This window comes from Numenius arquata, chromosome 8 (assembly GCF_964106895.1).
Source record: "Numenius arquata chromosome 8, bNumArq3.hap1.1, whole genome shotgun sequence".
Taxonomy (NCBI): domain Eukaryota; kingdom Metazoa; phylum Chordata; class Aves; order Charadriiformes; family Scolopacidae; genus Numenius; species Numenius arquata.
Genome location: NC_133583.1, coordinates 60429434 through 60452349, shown reverse-complemented (window position 1 = coordinate 60452349; position 22916 = coordinate 60429434). Strand labels below are relative to the sequence as shown.

General features: G+C 43.9%; 1 protein-coding gene across 2 annotated transcripts in view; it reads right to left on the bottom strand.

The window, feature by feature from the left end:
* The window catches only part of PDE4B (phosphodiesterase 4B), a 196249-nt gene that overhangs the window by 150221 nt on the left and 23112 nt on the right, over positions 1-22916 (bottom strand). The gene's annotated exons all lie outside the window — the stretch shown is intronic.

Sequence of the window (22916 nt, the reverse complement as noted above, 5' to 3'; positions counted from 1 at the left end):
AACGGGTTACACTTGATGCCCAGAAATCCTGACCACAACATCCACTCAACCGAGTCCTACAGATATGAATAATTTGTATCTGCAATGTCTATTCATTCCACTAGTGAAAAAGTGCTAAAATTCAGAAAAGAATTTATGGGATGACTATGAAACTCTGAAAGAAAAAGTGTACAAATGAAATACATCACGGAAGCTGCACCTCACCTATCACCCTGTGCTGTGTTAAAAGCACACCAAGAGGCACCAAAAACAACCCCAGCAAAACGAGACAACGATTTGGCTACTTTGTGTTGAAAGCAGAATAAAAAATTGTGGTTTATGGTGCAACCTTCTATTTTTCAAGCCTCTACCAGAGACCATCAACTGCCCACTATCATACAGCAACACAAATTTTGGACTGGCCCAATTTCCAATTGTTATTTCAATGAGAAAACTGAAGTAATTTTCACTTTTACTCCATCTGGACACTCCATTGATTTTTTTTTATTCAGCCCTTGAAAGTTAATGCATTAATTAAGGACTGCTTATACTGAAAAGGAAATTGTTTTCCAAAACTCATAAACCCCAGCTCTCCAAAAAACCCAGCGGTGCTCTGCCAGGCACTGCGGTTTGAACGTGGTTGTTTTATACACAGATATTTTGAGAATGGAGAAACAAAGTGTACACACCGCAGTACTTAACGGCATGATCCACAGGACAATAGATAGCTCATTAAGGGAAAGAAAGACCAATTAAAAATAGTAGGTGAACCTAAAAAGTAATTGGTGTAACTACTGGATTTGGTCTACTACAGCTCCAATCACAGCACGGTGCCCTGCAACACTGGGCTGCCAATAAAAAAGAAAAAAAAAAAAACCACAAACAAAACCTGGGATGAATTCAGCTTAAAAATAAAAAGAAAGTAAATTTAATCTCTTCTCATGGATCTGATTTGCACTTTGGGATAATCTCTTGGCGACAGCCAAATGAAACCTTCAGCACAGGAGAAGGGGGTGGATGAGGAGATGTGTGGTGCTCAGGTTCTCCCCGGAGGATGGTTTCCTGCTCTCCAAAGAGCCCCCCCATAACAGAGCTTCCCGAGCCCCCCGGCTTAAACACCGCTGGAAAAAGCATACGGTGTAAAGGGAATGACAGAGACTTCGATCCTGTAAATAGCCCCTAGGAATGACATGACAGATCTGGAGCAATGATGTAGGAAGTGGTGGAAAACTGGTCAACAGTGAAGTGCCTCACGAAACATTAGCGTTCTCACCGAGGAAGGATTGAGGCTGAACAGGCAGAAATTACATTTCCCTGTGTAGGTGGCAACATATGGGAGTTGTCAAAACACATGCTCCTGTAGATGCACATGTCCCAGAGCATCACACGTTCTGGGACTCACCCTAGCTACAGCAGAATTTGTATATTAATTACTGTGACCTTAGAAATATGTTGCAGGACAGTACCTGGGGTCTCTCATGGTGCTTCTCCGCAGTGAAGGAAAGCCCATGTTCCATGGCAGTAGTACAAGCGGGCAGCTTGGGAACAGTAATGATGCTGGGGCTGATGTGGAGACAGTGAGGCAGGTGGTAGAGAGAAGGGTGCTCCTCACTTCCATCTTCTGCCATGGTCCACACAAGAACCTTTCCTCTTCCAGCACGTGGCCCAGAGCAGGACTTTGTCCTGCTGCTGGTGGCAGGGACTGTCCTGCACATCTACACCCTGAGTTCTCCTGGGGGGATGTCTACTACGGAGGGACAGTCCTATGCAGCTCCTCTCCATGCCCTGAGCGGGAAACAGGCGAGCTGCTGTCCTCTTCCCACCACCCCTGTTTTGTTGGTACCTTGAGATAGCTCCGTGCCTGGGACCTCACAGCCCCTCCAGTTGACAGGGAGTTCAGTCCTCCAGCAGCCACACAGCTCCTTCGCGTAGTTGATGTCAGGCTGCTTTCTTGGACATGGCACAGCATGGTGAGGGGCTCTTCTGGACAACAGGACTCTGACACACTGGACAGGAGGGGCTCTCTCAGGCTGGAGAGGCAGAAGCAGTGTTGCTTCCAAATTAAAGAAGTAAACATCATCAAAAGAAGCGTGGCCAGCAGAGTGAGGGAGGGGATTCTGCCTCTCTGCTCCACTCTGGGGAAACCCCCCTGCAGTGCTGCCTCCAGCTCTGGGGCCACCAACAGCAGAAGGACATGGAGCTGTTGGAGCGGGGCCAGAGGAGGCCACGGAGATGCTGGGAGGACAGGCTGACAGAGTTCGGGGGGTTCAGCCTGGAGAAGAGAAGGCTCCGGGGAGACCTTAGAGTAGCTTTCCAGTATCTGAAAGACACCTACAAGAAGGCTGGGGAGGGACTTTTTACAAGGGTATGTAGTGATAGGACATGGGGTAATGGCTTCAAACTGAAAGAGGGGAGATGGAGATGAGATGTGGGGAAGGACTTCTTTGCTGTAAGGGTGGTGAGAGCCTGGCCCAGGTTGCCCAGAGAAGCTGTGGCTGCCCCATCCCTGGAGGGGTTCAAGGCCAGGTTGGAGGGGGCTTGGAGCAACCTGATCTGGTGGGAGATGTCCCTGCCCAGGGCAGGGGTGTTGGAACTCAAAGGGCTTTAACTTTCCTTCCAACCTAAACCATTCTGTGATTCTATGAACATGGCACATCATGTACACAACTTCTCCCAGCTCTTTCCTCCTGCCATCAGCCTGTCTCCTCTTACCTATGTCCCCCTGGACACAGAGCTCACCTGCTGCCAGCATCCGCTCCTCACTGAGCATCCACAGTGACTAAAGGTCTTGCCTCCAGTTTCCAAGGCCCTGAAATTATTTAAGTACCTCAAGCATCAAAGCATAAACCCGAGTGATAACTCTGCTCCTCAGACCCAACCATGATGTTCACTGACCATGCTTCAAGCCGTGAGATGAAGACCCATGGGAATGAAGAGCCACTTGCTTTCCTGCTGGTCTCCGTCAGCAGTGCAGACCAATGCCACCGCTTCCCATTGGGTGACCAGGGACAAAAGAGCACAGCCTTGCCCACACACAGTGACTTTGACCACTGCAAATCAAAAGCCACAGGCAAAGAGTAAGGAGAACCACTATCCAGGTGCTGGTAAAGCACTTTCTGTACAAACAGCGACTCAGAAACATTCAGTCCAGAAAATTCCTCCTGCTCTGTCCTCAGAAGACTTAAACTTGATGACCTGGAGATTAATCTTCCGCGTATAATGTAAATCCAAGTATAGCAGCAGGAGGCACACGCATGTCACACCAATCAAAACGGCTCAACCCAACCAGTTCAGGAAAGGATTACTGCAGTGGAATGAAAACAAAACAAAACAAAAAAATCTCTTCTAAAAGCTAAATAAACTGGCCAGCTTCGTAAAAATATTCAAAGATATGAAGATGTCCCCCAGGTTTCTAAAAATTAAATGCAAGATTAGAAACGTGAAATCAATGGATTCCACCTCAACTTGAATGTCGATCCATACGCTCTCTGCAAGGTACAGGCTGGGAAAAGCAGGAACAAAAAATAGATGCTACAGCTGATTAAATCCTCAGCTAAACAAATTGTCTACAGGAAAATGCATTAGCCCGAGAGAGTCAAGAACAGCAGGACATTCAAATGAAATTGGATTCTTTGGATCATATGTCTAAACCATTAGAAATTCCCTTGTTTATCAGCAAAAATTAGTATAATAGGGATAGTGCAGGCATAGAAAAAGAAACATAATGCTGGCACCTGAAATGACAAACTGTGCTACGGAGAAACCAGATAGGTTTGAAAGGAAATAGAAAACAAGCATAAAAAGGCCCAGTGGGATTAGTATAAAGAAAGATTAAAATAAGAAAACATTCATCTTTTAGGTATGTTATAGCTAATACAGTTATGCTGATTGTCAACATTTGTTTCCAGGTATTAATATGAGAAAGAAGAAACATATTCGAGTGGTAAAGGGTAAAAGCATTGCTAGGAATAACGGGATAAAACGCAGAATAGAAGTGCAGGATATTAGAAGAAGCTTCTAGATCAAAATATTTCCTAAATACAAATAGTCCACTAAGTCACTGAAGCTGTAACACTAAGGACAATTTATTCCAGACCCATGGGAATACTCATCCCTGCATCCCGTGGCTGAGCAGCTTATTGGAAGAGGAAACCGCGCACCTTTGGGGCAGGATCTGAGCTGGATGAGGGGTTCCTCTGCAGATGCCGAGCATCACCAGAGTATCGTTTGCTTGTGCGGAATAGAATGCTCAATAGCAAACAGATGAGCATTGGGTAACTACAAAATACAATTAAACATGGGCTAGGCATTCAAAAATACAATAAATAAATGTCATTATGCTAAATCCTTCAGTGTTTCTTCTACTCATGTGTTCTGTAAACTAAAGGACTCCTCATTAGTTAGGATTCACAGACTTTAGGGGCGAGGAGAAGGAAGACATAAACAAATAACCCTGAGTTACTTCATAGTTTGTCAGTTCTTCTATTTGTACTGTATCTATACATCCTATTTAACATAAATACCAAGCTGTAGAGAAGGTTAGTGGATTATTTTCAAAAATAATGTTGTGATCCTGAAAGGAGGACTAAAAATGATTAAAAACTAAACAGTCTTAAAATGAAAATAGGATCTCGTTCCTATGCGACCTGTGACAATTTTTCAATAAAGAAATTATCTCATGAAAAATACATTTGTAATAATTCTTGTACAGGAACGCTTGCATTAGGTTCCTATTATTCATAGGTGCTTATACCTTCTTCTGGTCTGTACTGACTCCTCCTTACCAAGACCTTACCAAAGCGAATGCCATATCCAGCAGCACGAAAGACATACTGATATTATTGATGAAAACCTTAAAAATGCATAAAGTTTGGTTCCAGTTTGGGGTACGCAGCAGGAGAATGAGAAGGGTCTCAATACACAGAAGTTTCTCACTTTACTCCAAGTGAAGTCACTGTGAGCTCCAAGTTCATCAGAATCAAACTCAACCACAAATACCCGCTACAGCAAACACCTCTGAAATCTACTTATTAAGCACTAAGAAGTTTTTAATCTTGGTTATTCCTTTCAGTTGAGTCATTACTAGAATATCTGATTGCCTTCCTGAAATGATTAACAGTAGTGACCTTTTCAAAATTTGGAAGGATCTTTTCTGCATGCTAAGTAATACCACAATGGCTTAATTTGAACTGTAGCACAAAACCAATCTACCTAAATAATCTCTGTCAACAATTAATTTAACATTAAGAAAGTCAAATAAAAATGCGTAGTCAGTAACAGTTCTGGTTTTAATTCATTTGCCCTTTTTAATATCCTGCTCAAGGAAAGAATTATTGGTGACAAAACCAGTCACAGTTATCACATCAATTTAACTTCAGTGCACGAAGTCAAACTCAATCCAAGCTGCAAGAAGCTGCAAAGATCAATTTTTCAACGTCACAAAATTATCACCATTGCAGTTTCCCGGTTCCTAGATCCAAAGAGACTCAGTAAACCCAATGAAAGACCAGATCACCGTAAAAAAAAAACCCCACACATCTCTATTGCCTCTTAGAAATTCACAAATAAATAAATAAAATCGTACCCCAAAACCACAATTGTGCCAACAATAAAAGTTATTTGAAGGAGATGCCACAAGAAAAGCCCGACCGAAGGGTACTGAACAGCTCAGAAACTTTAAGTGACCGTTGTTATTTCTTTTAACTCAGATAAAATTACCCATAATTTTTCTGAACAGTCCTCCCTTAGAGCAGGCACATCTACCCAAGTGTTCCAAACTACAGGATTCCCAGCCCAGGCCCTTACTTTCAAACAGGGAATATCAGATAATTGCCTACACCGGGGTCACAATGAAATGAAAAATAACAGATTATTTCCAATTGTAACACACTGCTGTTTTTAGAGATTTCTGCATTACTTTAAACCCAAAATGCCTTCAAAATGCATCTGCTTGGAAAGGTGACATATGTTACCATGCGCTGTTCTAGAAGTCTCTGAAATTCTTCACTTGGCTTTGAAATCCAAAATTCAAATTTCTGACGCTGTAGATGAAGAGATCCAGGATGAAAATACGCCACTTGCAGCTCTAAAAGCATTTGGATTAATGTCTGCTCTTCGCAGTGGAGGCAGAGTATTCTTGAACATTCACATCTCTGCTTTAATTCTCCTCCCTGTCTGAGATTTACTTTTATCTCTCCTATCTCTTTTTAACCTTTACCTGTGGTAATTGTTTTTGTTAGGTCTCGTTAATTAAGACTGCAAGCTCATCAGGGAAACATCCTCCCCTTTGTTTCCCAGTCCTGTGCCTCACCTGGCAGAAGCACAGCATCAAAAATGCATCAGGTACTCGGTTGAACAAAACCATTTCACAGAATTAGAGAGATCAGACATGATGGTCCTGAAGCCCACCCCTGTGCTTATATCAAAACACTTCTGCTCATTTAACTTTGTTTTTTATTAATAAAAGAACCTTACTGCTTCTGCTGGGAGATTTTGATATCGACTATTAAAAAAAACCTAATAAATAAATCATCCCCTCTTTCAGCCAAGAGCTGATGCCCCTCAAAGCTTCGTGGGCTTCCCACAGCATCCCCTCCCACCACACTAACGTCCCAGTTTGGTCCTTCTTTAGCTAAATGCTGTGGATTTATTCTCTTTGCCCTGAAGGCTGGCTTTTGGTCTATATGACAGGGTTCATCGATTAGCAACACAGAATTATTCATTCGACAGTTAACCAAATGCTCCACCAAAACCCGCACTTGCTGTAAATCTAACAAAAATACATTATAGATTCCTTTTTTCTCTACATACCACTAAATATTACATTTTTTTTTTCCAAAAGATTCCTTAAGGCATCACTAACGTTTACCTTAAGTGATACCACGATAAAAGGCAGATCTGTTTCAGTTTCTTATCCTCCCTTTCCCTCAACCATTAATAGAAGTGAAAGCAAAAATGTAACTCAGCTTGTTATCTTTGCAAAATCAAATACATTAGACAGGGTATTATTTGCCTCAGGCAATGCCGCTTCAGGTTTGTATCACTACTACCCAGGACCATTCCGTTTACAAAGGGAAAAAAAACCCTGGGATTTGACAATGACTGCTGCCACTCATTTACAACCAGCAATTGCTCCTTCACCGAGAAATCAGTTTCCACCCCAGTACATTTGAATGAGCAAACCTGCGGTGTTTATTACACAGGAAATATTTTCCCTGAAGTCTGGAAATAATTTGAATTTCCTTCTCTTTACCCTTCATAACACGTTACCAAGAGAAATCAGAAATTAACCAAGACCTTTCTTACGAGAGCAATTTTATCTTGAACAACTTGGAAATTAGATTTTAGCAACGAAATACTGTGTTTGTTTGGATGAGAATCACTAAAAAACATCCAAACAAACAACTAAGTGCCTGGGACTTAAACCTCGGGGTTGATTGCACCAGTTGTCACCGGTCTGGGGGGCGACATGCTCTCCTGTTGACAAGAGTCATGAAGGTCAAGTCACTCATCTCAGAGACGACTTCCAAACTCAGTGCTACGCTCCTGGTTTTGCCAAATTTGACCGATAAATCGTGCAACTTGAAGATCTGTGAATATTTGCCAACTTTAAACGAGTTTTTAAAACATCAGCCCTATATATTTTTAAGCTCGCGTCCATACTTATTATTTACACAGTTAATAACGTGACCATCCATATTGTGCTTGACCATCTCCTGCCACCTTCTCTTGCTTCCTCTCCTACCCCTTCAGCACAGAGGCAAGATCACAGTTTCTCAATTTTAATGTTCTTTTGAGGTTTACCTAACAAGTGAGAATAAGTCAACATCAGGAAGTTACTGAGGAAAAAGCTGGGTCTGACATTTGAGTCTGACCGATGAGAGGGTCCAGCGATGGAGGTGATGGTGAGTGATGGAGATCAGGATCGACAGGAAGACTCTGACACAGAAACGCAATTGTCATCCCAGGCCAGGGGGAGAATTGGAAATTGCTCCCACACCTATTATTACAGAATAGATCCATGATCTTAATTCATCGTATTTTTCAAATTTCACTTTGCGAATTATCATCAATTTAAGTCCTTTTATTTCATTCTAAATTATTTCAGCCCACTGTTAAAGCCAGACCCAGTTCTCCAGTCCACCTTGAGGCTGTTTTGAGCGAGTTCACTACAGAGGGAGAACCCTGTCAAACGTTGTTAGTGGTTGATATTCCGTGAATCCTAAACAATACAAACATGCTCTGAATACAATAAAACAACCTATCGGGCAATATTTCTACCCTACAGAGCAGAGTCCTGACATTTTTCACTCAGCCTTCTGGGGAGTCCTGGTTTACAAAATCTGAGTAAATGAAATTCCAACCCAAAGTCCATAAACTACGCTCAAAAAATCTTCAGTGCTTTCCAGGCGCGGCTGAAGATTCCCATTCCGTTCACAACAGGCTGACCAACCGAAAGCACTTACAACTTGTTACAATATTTTTTTTTAATTTTTTTTTCCGCTGTAAAATAACAACTGACAAGTACAAGACAAACGGCACTAATTGTCCGCAGCGGGGATGCGGTGTATCGCAATTGCGAACGCAGACAGCGACGCAAGAGCTTCTTTCTGGGCTACACTGTAAAAATAGCAAAGCCTGACATTTAAAGGATTTTTTCCCCCGCCCCCCTCCCCGTTCCGGAGGCAGGTTTCAAGTACAGTAATGCAGATTTTCATCAATCCCTTCTTGAAAACAGGGCAAAGCTTTAGGTCCTGGTGATTTAGGAAGGTGGTTTTGGTGTAGGCAGAGAGTGTGAGAAAACATCCTTGTGTCTATGATAACGCTTCTGTAAGGTAGAAGAAATGGCAGCAGCTGACTGTAGGTCCTAGACTTAGAGAGATTGCCGAGAAGCCGGAGAAGCCCATTTCAAGATCACGCTGCTACAAACTGTGTGGGCTTCTCACTACACCAACTTCTCTTTCAACGTGCGTCTTCCAGTGGCACCTTCTCTATCCTGCACCATCTCCTCTCCGTTGCCATCATGCCAATGGAATCACCCGCGTCTCATTACCAATGTTGTGGTGAAGAGATCTCTTGAGACAATGGAATTGTTCCTCATCCATTCTTCTCAATATTTAAGGATATTTGTCTTGCAAATATCAGTTAAATGACAATGAAGTTCTTTGGGGAGTTCTTGGAGCTTGAGCTGTGGGTTGTCTTGGGGTTTTTTGGTTTTTTTATGTGGTAAGTACATCATTTATCATTTGCTACCAGCTGTCTTCGAGAGCAAAACTAAATAAGTAATGCCTTAGTGGCTATGATTCAGAAACACACAATATTTGCAGCTTCCATTAATTTCATCCGGGACCGAAGGAGCTCGGTACCAAACAAAAAAGGGCTGCTTCGTAATAATTTATGAATTCACCGTGACCTCTTGATGAGTCTGTTTACTGAATGGATACATGGGTTTAATCTCACAGCAAACTGTTTGGAAAGCAAGCAGCAAGCCCAGCAAGGGCTGGAGGTGTCCCAGGCTACAGGCACTGGATGGACAACGTTGTTTTCATGCTCCATCTCTGACCTCCAGCAGCTCAACAGAATGGTTTGTTCAGGGAAACCAGTCTGACAACACAGACCTTGACTAGATTTAAAAGGACATGTTCCCTAAGGGGGAAGAGAGAGCTTTGGAAAACAGACTGATACTCAGGTCTCAAAAGTTAAGGATGGTTACAGCTTGTCATCATGAATTTAGAGCAATCATAGTTAAGAGATGTATATAATTACTACTTGCTGTGAAAACTTTCCTGCTTAAGTCAACCACTAAAGAAATACTTAAATACAGAAGGTTATGCACGGACTCTGATAACCACGAGCAAACCCAGTTCCTCTCCGGAGCACTGCGGTCCATCCCTGTGATGGGGTAACTCAAATACTCTGGGATCCCACACCCCTACCTCCCCAAACCAGACCTCAGGCAATTGGGAATAAGGATGGAGCCAAATCCATGATCACAGAGTAAATTGCCCCAGTAGTAGCACCTAGGGAAGGTGGCACGGCTGGAGAAGAACAGCATCCAGGAAGCCCAAGCCTGGTGTGGTGGCTAGATCAGAGCAAAGCACCATCATAGAATCATAGAATGATTTGGGTTGGAAGGAACCTTGAAGATCATCCAGTGCCACCCCCCCCTGCCCTGAGCAGGGACACCTCCCACCAGACCAGGTTGCTCCAAGCCCCCTCCAACCTGGCCTTGAACCCCTCCAGGGATGGGGCAGCCACAGCTTCTCGGGGCAACCTGGGCCAGGCTCTCACCACCCTCACAGCAAAGAACTTCTGCCCCACATCTCATCTCCATCTCCCCTCTTTCAGTGTCAAACCCTTCCCCCTCCTCCTAGGGCTCCCCTCCCTCATCCAGAGTCCCTCCCCAGCTTTCCTGGAGCCCCTTGAGGGACTGGAAGGGGCTGGAAGGTCTCCCCGGAGCCTTCTCTTCTCCAGCCTGAACACCCACAACTCGCTCAGCCTGCGACAGTGTCCCATCACTCCCTTAAAGGATGTACGACACAGGTGCTGGGAGCACTGTAGTTACGACAGCCCTCAGAAAATCAAGCCCTTGTAACACCGTGAAAGTGGTCATGATTGTAATAACTCAATCCATACGGAAAGTGAGCCTCCCTGTTTTTTAAACAAATATTCTGAATTCCTACCCATCTAACATGCTTGAGAGGGGACAGAATAAGGCACAAGGGCTGAGAACCTCTTAAATGAGTGCTCGCGTGTTAACACACATGAATTAGATCCTCAGCTGATCACGCACTTGTGCCTGAACTCCTAGAGCAGGACTCCCAGTCCCTCAGGCATTAATAGAAGCCTTGCAGAGCTCATGCTGAGAGCCACGCCATTTATCCATCAGCAGAGAGGTGTCTCCATCTGTGGTGCAGAAGAACAGCTTGATTTCCTGACAGAGGAAGCACTGCTCTCACTCAGTCTACTCATATTGATGGTCACTTGGCTGCTACTGCTGTTTCTGCGAAAGCTGCAGCATGAACAGACTTTGGTAGAAAGAGGAACATGTTCCAGGTTGTGAATGTTCCCTTTCCCAGGAAAGGGAATCCCATAGAAACGGTATGCCCAGGGATACAGGGGGCACTCCCCTTTACAAGGGAGGGGAGCCATAGGAGGAGGAGTAGTGGTTTAACACTGAAAGAGGGGAGATGGAGATGAGATGTGGGGAAGAAGTTCTTTGCTGTGAGGGTGGTGAGAGCCTGGCCCAGGTTGCCCCGAGAAGCTGTGGCTGCCCCATCCCTGGAGGGGTTCAAGGCCAGGTTGGAGGGGGCTTGGAGCAACCTGGTCTGGTGGGAGGTGTCCCTGCCCAGGGCAGGGGGTGGCACTGGGTGGGCTTTAAGGCCCCTTCCAACCCAAACCATTCTGTGATACCATGAGTAAAATCTACTAATCTAAGGTTATCTGAAGCTGGAGGAAGAGATGCCAATATAGACAGAGATATCTACATCAGAAAAATTACGTTACCTACTCTGTGCTTTTAGCAGATTCATAGGAAAATACCAGTATTATAAAATACATCTACAATATCGGGCAGAGAAGGAACTCCAAACACTGGACTAAGTGCCTGCGGAGAGCTACAGAACCGAGCCACCTGAAGCAGGTGCTTGTACAAGGCTCTCCAGCACAGCTTCTCAACAACGTGGGCCTGTACGGCTTAAGCAAATACTTCTGCAAGAGTACGCTACCTAAGCCTCTTAAAAGCAAATGCTATTGCTATGAAAATTCATAGGAACTTGATTTTTCAGGATAGAATTCTAGTTTTTGAAGATAAGGTACAGCTAGGAACAGACGTGTCTCATGCTGTGAGCACTGCTTATTTGCCCTGAAGTTTCACAATGTTGTACAAACAGCATCAGGACCTGGATTTACTTGGCTTTACTTTTTTTAACTAGGTAAATTAGTCCCCACGTTGCTTTCTGCAACACTTGAACAGTAATAGTTGGCACGTTATGTTAGGAAGTCTTCGGGAAACAGGCATTCAAATCTCTGAAGGGTGGTTTAATAACGATTTGAAAGCTGGCACTGAGTAACTGAAAAGTCGACGGCTGGATTACAAGCACCTCGAGGCTGGCAGTGGATTCTCTAGGTATTTACAACCGCCTGCGGATGCACAGACCTCGGAAGCAAGAAGTGTGTAGGTCACTAACACCTGAGATACAGAAAAAACTTCCTCCAAAGCCTGAATCTGAAGGGGGTTTCAGAAGTAATGGTCAGATGTGGAGAGGCCCCATCTGGAGTCCTGTGTCCAGTCCTGGGCTCCCCAGTTCCAGAAGGACAGGGAACTGCTCGAGAGGGGACAGCAGAGGGCTACAAAGATGATGAGGGGCCTGGAGCATCTCTGTGATGAGGAGAGGCTGAGGGACTTGGGTCTTTTTAGTCTGGAGAAGAGAAGACTGAGGGGGGATCTGATCAACACCTATAAAGACTTAAGGGGTGGGTGTCAGGGAGATGGGGCCAGTCTTTTTTCAGTGGTGCCCAGGGACAGGACAAGAGGAAATGGGCACAAACTTGAACATAAGAAGTTCCATCTAAACATGAGGAAATCTGCTTTCCTTTGAGGGTGGCAGAGCCCTGGAAGAGGCTGCCCAGAGAGGTGGTGGAGTCTCCTTCTCTGGAGACATTCCAAACCCCGCCTGGACACGTTCCTGTGCAACCTGCTTTGGGTGGACCTGCTCTGGCAGGGGGTTGGACTAGATGATCTCCAGAGGTCCCTTCCAACCCCATATCATTCTGTGATTCTCTGATTCCGTGAAGGCTCAGGTCTTCAAAGACTTGCCTCTTCCAATGACATTGGTCTTTAATCCCCAGCAGCTGCCTCTCAGAGCCACAGCTGCCTAAGGACAGCCTGACATGCCAGTGACAAGCAGTGATTGCGTCAATTGGAATCGATGCAGAGTCATCCCGAAACGGCTTCCTGCAGGATGAACATGGTGTCTGGCTCCTCCTTTCCAGCCCTTCGTCCTCTCCCATCCTCTGCTTTGCCTCGGCTCTGTGTTCTTTGGCAACCTCTTCTTGAGTTTTCACGTGTCATATTTGATTGTTTTTCATGTTTTCCCCATCAGAAAAAATACAAAATAAACTAATCCACAGATAAGCAATCCTCTTGCTTATCTAAGCTATGTAGGATAGGATGCTTTAACGTCTTCGTTTTGGTAACTCCCCCCATATTTTGTCTTCTCTGCTTAAAAAAGAGAAACACCGCAGCACGTGGCACAGAACTTCAGTCACAACTGGATGATTAGGTCTATGATAAACATTAACTTTAAACAATAATACATAATTTGACTTAGTATACCATTCTAAGGAACGGAGATCTGAAAATACCCTTGAACCTAAGACCACCTGAACGTTGCTGAGCTCCCTTAAACCTCATTTCTGTGCTATGAGCTCCGCTGGGCTCAGCACAGGTTCAGACCCTCCAATTACCTTGGTAATAATGAATCCAATAAAATGGAAGAGCTCATTTTGCGTTATTGTTATGAAAGAAAACTTTCCCTCGAACCTAATGAAGTTGTCCATCATTCTGCAATTATTACCTGCCCATGTACAACGTCAGCAGGGTTCATTAAAGCTTTGGGAAACAAAGCAGCAGCACAAAATGCTTTTAATTTTCCAGTATGTTCTTTATATACTGAAAAGGCAGCAGGCAAACGTTCATTTACAAACTATATTCTGCATATTTTAAGAACATACAGTAAATACTATGATACTGTGGTTAAAACTACCTGCTAAAGTCATAAAAGGAGGTAATTTCTTAAACATTTTTGTTGCACTTGCCCTTTGTCAACCTCTATCAGTGTAAAAGCTGTGCCCGAGCTAGGAGAAAAATCAATTGATTCCTGTTTTTCTTTTACTGATAAAATGAGATTAATGTCTCCTTATGCTTCCTTTCAGGAGGTATGTTTTCAGATGGTACAATGAGCTCGCTTTTCCGTGCCAACGTCTAGACAGCTACGTCAGAGAGCGATAAACCAGGAATCCAAGAAGTTACTGTACCGAGGCAAATATGCAATGAAATGGAAATGATTCGGTATATACATATGTAGGAATCTACCTGCAGATTTTTATTCAGAATCTTTTTCTGAGGCCGGCATCGCGATGCATCGCACACTGTACACAGCTGCACAATGAAAAGTCATCACCCTGGCAATAACCAAGCCCCATAATGCTGGACACATGGAGCTACGAGAAGGGCAACGAAACCTGTTTCTCCACATGAGCACAGATTGAGTCAGGGCAAACTAATAAAATGGTCCCCATTTAATTCCACCAACTGCCGGGCAGATGTTATGCCTTCATAGCATTTAAATCTGCTGTGGAGAAAGCTGCAATAAATTGCTCTCTCATGGTAAAATGCAACTTGCTGGCTTAGAAAAAAAAAAAGAGAAGGATAAGGCCTTTAAACAACATGACATTGAACATCTAAAGATGAATTCAGTTCTAGTGAGTGCAGACATCCATAAAAGCTCTCCTTTTCTACACAAAGTTCTAGACAGCAGCAAAGTGGGCAGCTTCCTAATGTAGCAGATTATTATGGCAACAAGAAATAAACCCAAATCCCTGTTCCCCAGAGCTTTCTCTGGCAACGACAGCAAAGCCAGCTGGTGGCTGCTGCTGCAGAGGGAGAAGCTGCTGAGATAAAGAGGCTGATGGACGCATCCAGCAGCAGGGTCAGTCAGGTCACCCCCCGCCTTGTTTCGCTCTGGCCATCCATCTCTATCATTCATAGAATCATAGAATCACAGAATGGTTTGGGTTGGAAGGGACCTTAAAGCCCATCCAGTGCCATCCCCTGCCCTGGGCAGGGACACCTCCCACCAGACCAGCTTGCTCAAAGCCCCCTCCAACCTGGCCTTGAACCCCTCCAGGGATGGGGCAGCCACAGGTTCTCTACCATTTGTGGTAGGGTCCCATCTCTAAAGCCACAGAAGTCTCTCTTCACCACTGGGAAGTTTGGAAACAGTACTTTTTCCTACTCTGATGTTGTTTGTAATGTCAAAAAATACCTCAAACTGTACATTTTTGGTCGCTCAGCACTGTCCCCTCCTCCTACCTGTGTCTCTTTCCTCCCTCCTCAACTCATTCAATGGCCAACTTGAATCTACGTACTCTTATCAGCCTTCTTACTCCAAGTTCTTCTCACATTTTTGTCAATCAGTTTTATCGAAAGGAGTCAAAACTGAAAGCAATTTGCATCAAACCTGATTCCTGTTTAAGTGCACCATCCTAGCAACATGGAAAATGGGAATATACTATAATGTACCACACCACCAGGAAGGTCCATATTCATCAGAAGGTACCAGTAGATCAATCAAGTGTTTTGTCCAACACAAAAAAAATTAGGTTTTTTTACCATAAGAAGAAAATAAATCAGCTAATATACTGCTGTTTCTCTAGACTCTTGATCTTATATTATTAAATATCTGCTCTGCCCCTCAGCAATACCTATTTGTAGTGTTGAGAGAAAAAAAATAATTGAGAAACTTAAAAACTTAATATTAAGTTTTCTTCCGGTGCTTCCCAGTGGCAGAGGTTTATCTGAAAGAAGAGATTGAACCTACACATGGATTTCTGGGAAAATACATGCATATATGGCATTCATATTTCATATTAACGTTTTTATTATGGGTAGCTATGGCAATATTTTACCCCAAGACATTATCAGCTGCTGCCACACAGGTCTTCTTTTACTTTAGCATTATGCTTGTGTGTCACCATTTCAGTACATTTCACAGATGTCTATTATTTATTATCAGTTATAGCCTTACAGTGTGCTGAGACAGGAACTCACACGTGCCAAGCAACGCTGCCGATTGATTCATAAAGTACCGTATTTTGTGTCAGACCAGACAGTACAGCAAAGAAGGCAAGAAGTTAATTATAAGGTGTAATGAAAAACATGGATCCAAACACTTATCCAAGCCAACACCTCCCAAAACTTGGTAAAAGTCATAGCATCCCAAGAGCAGAGTTAGGTCTATTATTTACATTTTGTATATCATTCCCATTCAGGCAGTCCCATAGGAAATTGAGAGCAACTCTAATTTTCATGCTGGAACTTCCCAAATCTGCTCTCTTCTTTCTACTTCTCCAAACCCATATTTGCCAATCTGCCCATCACAGAGCCAGCAGAGTATTTTCTGTGGCTCTGCTTTAATTCACCTCTGTCAAGAACATCTAAGAACACTAATTTTTGACTCTTGCAGAAGGTCCATACTATGATTGTTATGGAAAAACCTACAAACCCGACTTGTCAAACTACCCCCAAACTTGTACCATGCGACAGAGAAACACAATGTCATTGTGGGTCCCATCTGATGTTCTCCTAAGGTAATGCCGGGTAATACCAGAAAAACACGGAGAACATTGAGGAGAGCTAGCTGTGGTTATTCAGAAACACAAAAAAAAAAGCTGAAAAAGATTTAAAAAAAAAAACAAACCACCAAATAATGAAGGACCAGTGAAGGCACAGATCTGGAGTGAAGCTAATCTACACTGCATAAATTATGTGGCAGACACATTCGTTCCTGGCAACCGACTCAAGCACGTAAGCAGCAAACTGTCCCTTCTGCAAACGCACAGCACAAATCTGTAGATGCTATCGCAGTGGCGAGGTTCACACATCAACGCAGCTTTCAGCAAAGCTAAATTCAACAGTAAAGCTTCTGTAAGAAACCATTTTGGCACAAAAAAAACATTAACTTAATAGTTAAGCCGTATGAGAGATGGGATCGTGGATCCTCTAGGTCCCAGCCACCACAGCAAGTCATGAAATCTGTCTGAATCGATATTCTTCACACTGTGAGCATTAAAAACTTACTTGAAGGTATTACAAATTCCAGAAACAGTGTTTATTTCTCTGAGAAGGGAACCACCCTCTTTCTCTCTCCCCCTCTCAGAGAAATGACTCGATCTATCAAATTCAAATTATCATTAATATAATAATCTGTTTGTACTTTGCCTGAATCTTCACTGGCTGGTGAGTATTTTAGCACCGTGTTTTCCCACGTAAAGTGGTTGGGGCTGAAAGAAGTTTCTCCTTTCTCTCCTCTGTGGCTGTAGACAGGGTTTAGAGACAAGATATGCAGTCGGAAGAGACGCAAAGGCTACCCAGCTGGTTCGGTGTTTGTTCGTTGTGTGCTTATTTCTGTCGTTTGAAGAAGTCTCCCCTCCTCACCTTCATGTCCTTTGGAATCCTTCCTGCCACTTGCTGCTAGTGCTCAGGAACTCTCCTCGGGACAGATGGGAGAACGTATTCGAGGGGAAACTTCTGGGTTTGCCCCATCCTTTTCCCTATTGCCTTCAGTTAGTTTCTCCTAAGAATTTAAATAGATAACTGAGCAACACAGTGTGTCCAATACCGGTCCTCAGTTTGAAAGAGAAACTCCAGAAAGCACGAAAATCATCCTATTTTGGCTTGAAAGGCTTGAAATCACATCTACAGTGAGAAACACAAACAGACCAGCTCATGGAAATAAAGACAAGTGTGTTATTCAACACTGGAACTATGGAAATGCATCTTGATATATATATAGCAGAGTTGAAATGGGTCCAAAAGCGTATCATATGGTGCTTTCAGGGAGAGATGTGAGAGACATTAACTTTGTCTCAAAAGCAGAAGTCAATTCCTCCAGCCCAAGAATGGGATGAAGCTGGCCGGGAGGTTTCAGATCAGGGCCTTGGTGCACAAGGTGGCACCACAGGGCAGGGGCCATCTCACCGCAGTTGGACATGGTAGAGCTTGGTGCCAACAGGGATGAGATCCCACCAGGAGCTCCACTCCACCACATGAGTTACAGAATCACAGAATGATATGGGGTTGGAAGGGACCTCTGGAGATCATCCTGTCCCACCCCCTGCCAGAGCAGGTCCACCCAGAGCAGGTTGCACAGGAACACGTCCAGGTGGGGTTTGAATGTCTCCAGAGAAGGAGACTCCACCACCTCTCTGGGCAGCCTCTTCCAGGGCTCTGCCACCCTCACAGGAAAGAAGTTCCTCCTCACGTTTAGATGGAACTTCTTATATTCAAGTTTGTGCGTGTTACCTCTTGTCCTGTCCCTGGGCACCACTGAAAAAAGACTGGCCCCATCTCCCTGACACCCACCCCTTAAGTCTTTATAGGTGTTGCTCAGATCCCCCCTCAGCCTTCTCTTCTCCAGACTAAAAAGACCCAAGTCCCTCAGCCTCTCCTCATAAGGCAGATACTTCAGGCCCCTCATCATCTTTGTAGCCCTCTGCTGTACCCTCTCCAGCAGTTCCCTGTCTTCCCTGAACTGGGGAGCCCAGAACTGGACCCAGTGCTCCAGATGGGGCCTCACCAGGGCAGAGCAGAGGGGGAGGATGACCTCCCTCCACCTGCTGGCCACACTCTTCCTGATGCCCCCCAGGATGCCATTGGCCTTCTTGACCACATGGGCACATTGCTGATTCATGGGCATCCTGTTGTCCACCAGGACTCCAAGGTCTCTTTGCACTCTTTCCATGAGTTCTGTCGTGCGACTTCCACACACCACCATAACATGACCCAACGACTGAAGAAATGAGTGCATCTTATAAATTTCTGTTATCCTCAAAAATTTCAAGTATATAGACAGTCTCCAGAAATTGAATTTTCTGAAACAGTACTCCAAGTGTGGGTTGCCACTAGGTAAGTCTTTCTTATTTGGTTCTAGAAGCACAATGATCAGAAAGCAAACCAAAAGGTGACGTATTTTCATAGCTTTGATTTGCCTACAGTGCACTCTGCAGCTCCAAGGAACCAAACCCACCAGTTGTTATTCACCAGCCTTGGAAAAAACTCAAATGCTACCCCTCTGCCTGGCTTGTGCCATTTTAGATGGTTGGACTCGATGATCCCAAGGGTCTCTTCCAACCTAGACGATTCTATGATTCTATACTATTTAACTTACTAAATTCCACCACCGAAGATTATTATGTAATGAAAACAGACCATGTTTTCAAAAAAATAAGGCAAGTATATGATTTACATTTTAAAAAGCAAGTACGTGTCTGTATTTCAATTGCGTTGAAGGATAACCAAAAGAAAAAACAGAGCAAAATCCCCTAGTATGCCATTCTGTTCTCTCCTGTATTTTCACAGAATCACAGAGGTTGGAAGGGACCTTTTAAGATCATCTAGTCCAACCAATGAAAAAAAAAAACAAAAAACCACACACAACACAAAAAAACAAAAACAAAACCACCACACACGCAACCCACACACACACCACCACACCACCCAACACTAATCCATATTCCCAAGCACTATGTCAACTCCTCTCTTGAATACCTCCAGGGATGGTGCCTCAACCACCTCCCTGGGCAGCCCATTCCAATGCCTGACAACCCTTTCAGTAAAGAAATATTTCCTAATATCTAACCTGAACCTCCCCTGGCGTAACTTGAAGCCATTGCCTCTTGTCCTATCATCTGTAACTTGGGAGAAGAGACCGACCCCCGCCTCTCTACAGCCTCCTTTCAGGTACTTGTAGAGAGCAATAAGGTCTCCCCTCAGCCTCCTCTTCCCCAGGCTGAACAGCCCCAGCTCCCTCAGCCTCTCCTCGTAAGACTTGTGCTCCAGACCCCTCACCAGCTTCGTTGCCCTTCTCTGGACCTGCTCCAGCACCTCAATGTCTTTCCTGTGGTAGGGGGCCCAAAACTGGACGCAGTACTCGAGGTGGGGTCTCACCAGTGCCGAGTACAGGGGGACGATCACCTCTCGGGTCCTACTCACTACACTGTTCTTGATACAGGCCAGGATGCTGTTGGCCTTTTTGGCCACCTGGGCACACTGCTGGCTCATGTTCAGCCTGCTGTCGACCAACACCCCCAGGTCCTTTTCTGCCAGGCAGCTCTCCAGCCATTCTTCCCCAAGCCTGTAGCGCTGCCTGGGGTTGCTGTGACCCAAGTGCAGGACCCGGCACTTGGCCTTATTGAACCTCATCCCGTTGGTCTCAGCCCATCGATCCAGCCTGTCTTTAAACAAGAGAATAGGCATAAAGAAAAAACAGGCTTAAACCCACTAAAATTACGAAAGCTAAGTGTGAATTAATTTGGAAAAAAGCCCCATTAAAGTCTTAGTTAAGTAAAGACAATAAACGTCATATTCGAGAAATCACATCATTAAAAAGCTCGTGCTCATCACACAGCAGAGCCAAGGACTGTCTAGACATTAAGAAACGGGGCTATTTTATATGAATGAGGGATTTGAAGTCTGGACACAGCAAGAGCAGCCGCAGCAAAGTGTTTTAGGGGTTTGGAGCAGGAAGGGATCAGCCTGATAGATGTTTGAAAGGCAACTGCATTGACGTGTGGGTCATGTACTGTTGAGAGAACTGGATCCTGAGGAAAAGAAAGATTTGGAGCACAGAGTCATGGCCTTATTTAAAAGAAAAAAAAAAAACAACCAAAACCTGAAACTTCCTTTTCCTTTTTCATTTTGGATAAGATCTGATGCCTGGATACTGGAGAAGACTGGTGATGACAGAGGTTTCACCAACATAATAAGGAGAAAGAAGTTGAAATGTATTCAGTTATAAAAGGAGGAAAATGCCTAGAAAAGGCAATTAGTTCAAAAAATAAAGGAGAAGATCAAGGGAAGACCAAGAATAAGGGGCACAGGAGAGTGAACAAAAGATTCATCAAGTAACAACATTAGCAATGATGCTAAAGGTGGTGAAAGATCATAACCTACCACACCAACCCCAAACTGAGCAAGTTTACTGCTTCTATTCTATTTATGAGGCCAAGAAAGTTATAGATTATATGATTTCCAACAGCATGAACTCATTTCCTTGCCCCTTATCGCTGTGTAGTTGGCGTTTCCTCTGCGTTTAGACCTTTGCTACCCAGACACCACCTCCCGGCTCAGCACCAAAGAGCCCCTTACGTAAGTGGCATTTTTGCTTAGCGCAGGTGATGCTGTTCCCACGCACTGCACAACAAATTCACAACTAATAAGCAAATTCAGTTACACTGAATGTACACCGAAAATACACCGTCCACAACACACGTGCAACAGCTGTGCAGACGTTCTTATGTTGCATCACACTTAAATGGTTTGAATTCCCTCCCGTTCTATAACACGCTAAAGCAAACTGAAAATATGTCTGGATTTGGTGTGTTTTGACTGCATTAAACATGTACTCGTACCCATACGTTCGGGAAAGCTGGGTGATTTTCTTTGTTTCTACAATGTTTTACTTCTTATCTGAGGTTAAAACACCTACGTGCAGTTCATAACCACCTATTAAAAACTTTAAAAAAGGGAAAGAGTATGAGAACCTTCCATCAATCCATTAAAAAATAAACCTAGAGTACTCCCACCTGCTTTACAAGTGGATTAAAGCAGAGATTATTAGTTACATCTACAAATATGTGTGTGTGCATATATAAATATATATATATATAGTATTTTTTCACCACACAATACAGATACCCTGTGTTGAGTCTCACCACATTCTGCTCTACTGATTCCCAGCAGCACCGTCTTTCCTCCAAACCTGCTACTGGGGAGAAGAGGAGCAGAATCATATCACAGAACCATATGGGGTTGGAAGGGACCTCTGGAGATCACCTAGTCCAAAGCAGCACCCCACCGTTCCAACCCCGAGAGATACGACAGATGTTCAAGGGAATTATTGTGTATCAACCTAAACGCAATTAGACTACAACCAATTAAAATGCCAGAGGAAGCCGAAGAACGCACTGAAACCCTTACAGCGTGTAACCAGTTTGGGTGGCTGTTATTAGTACTTGGACTAAGATACAAAAAAAAAAAAAGCAGAAAGTCTGCACAATTGTAGAATTCTAATTTGAATTGAATGCTCCTACACTCCAAATGCATTTCAGATTGTGTTTTAAAAAAAATTTAAAAGTCAATTATCCCAGTTCTACTCAGCAGATACTCCCTGGTATCAAAGTTTACACTTTTCCTCTTATTTTTCTTCCTGATTAACAGCACAAAACAACTGTAAGAGCTACTAATCCACTCTAAGCAAGTAACTGGTAATTCACTTCTGAAGTGAATACAGCTCTGGAACATCCCAGCACGACTCAAATAAACCATTTTGAAATAATGTTCTATTTTTAAAAGTAGCAGACAAGGATGGGCATTTCAGGTACCTCCAAATCAACCAGCTCATGCAGATACAGCCAGGATACCCTCATCCGCTCTCCTCCCATTCAGGCTATGGAATGGGAAGGTAATGGATACGGCTGTGTGTCAGCAGGGTTTAAAAATGTTCAATTATCAATTCAATTATTCAAATGAATTACTCAAAGTTTTCTGGTTTAATTCCCACAGTCAACCAGCGCATACTTCTAGAGACTTTTGGAATTTAAAAGGTGGACTGTACGAGACCCATCTAGAGAAAATTTAGTAAACAAACCGATGAGATTGCTTATAGATTTTCCTGAATTCCATCTTTTGATTACAGTTTATGGCATGGTTTAACCAGGGTGACTGACAGTCAGGGGCAGCTCACAATCAACTGTAATGGCACGCAAATTGACTATTTGGGGTCAGCAATTTGAAGGGAGGGAAAAGAAGACTCTTCGCTGGAGTTTCCTTGAAAAAAATGGCTGAAAGAAGGGATATTTGTGGCCAGCAAAAACTGTTTTAAAAGCCCCACGCAGCAAAGTCAAAGCCCTTTCCAGCCTTTAACTCCTGCCCGAATCGCCCGGGCTGTGCTGTGCTGTCATCTGCAGTCAGAGCTGACGGGGGCAGACAAAAAAAACCCACCACATCTTGAAGGTTCTGAAATGAATTAACGTGTTCTACCCACAGCAACACGACGCCTGGGACAGTTACCGGCTGCCACCTTTGTTCGACAGAGATTAACCACAGCACACATGAATAGCGGGGCTGGATTTATTCCGCAGAACAGAAGCCGAAT